Source organism: Microtus ochrogaster, chromosome 18 (genome assembly GCF_000317375.1).
Source record: "Microtus ochrogaster isolate Prairie Vole_2 chromosome 18, MicOch1.0, whole genome shotgun sequence".
Taxonomy (NCBI): domain Eukaryota; kingdom Metazoa; phylum Chordata; class Mammalia; order Rodentia; family Cricetidae; genus Microtus; species Microtus ochrogaster.
Window position 1 is genome coordinate 9,150,636 of NC_022020.1, and position 870 is coordinate 9,151,505.

The following is an 870-nucleotide window of genomic DNA, read 5'->3' on the forward strand; positions in this document are numbered from 1 at the left end:
AGAAGAAGAAGAGGGCTGGCAATGTGACTTAGTGGTAGAACACTTGATTAGCATGTGTGAGCCCTTCAGTTTTATTCCCCAGAGTTAAAAATGAAAATTGAGTGATAAATGGTTTCAAGTTTGCAGCACAGGGGCACCACATACATATACTTCTCTGTAGTCAAAGAATACCGGCTCTGCTTACTTTTCTATTGGTAAGATCAATCCTGTATTAACCTGTGCTCAACTTTTAGCAGAGATGTCAGAAGAATCACTTAGGACTGGCCCTGTGTGTGAAATGTCTCTAAGAAGGAGAACCTCTCTCAATTAGTTTGCTCATGTGGCTTTAAGGCAGAGAAGTTGGGGCAGCCTTTGCCCTGTGACAGCAGGCTCACAGAAGCTGCACTCTCACTTTTGGGGTGAAAAGAGGACAAACTGTTGTGGGGGCTGCCTTTTTGCTTCAAAATACACATGCAACAACTTGTTCATCATGGCTCCTGCCCACTACATGGGTGTAAGGTGGACTGCGTCTCCTAACCTAAGAACGAAAATTTCAACCTCTGAAGAGCCTTCTACTCTGGTCTCACTGGAAGTCTCTTCTTAGCTGCGAAGTGAGCAAGAATGTCTAGGGATGTCATTAGGGGCCAGAGATTGTCCTTGTGGACCTGGTAATAAAGTAGGAACAAGGCGTCGTCAGTCCTAAGGCATAACAGTGTTTTATTTCTCTGTCAGCTTTCCGTCACTGCGACACAATGCATGCCGAGATAGTCATCTTAACATGGGGGAAGGGTTATTTTGGTTTATGGTTTTAGTCCATGGTCACTCAGCCCCATGGTCTTTGGCTCTGTGGTGAAACAGTGTGGCATGATGGGAAATGGTTTGTGGAGGAGT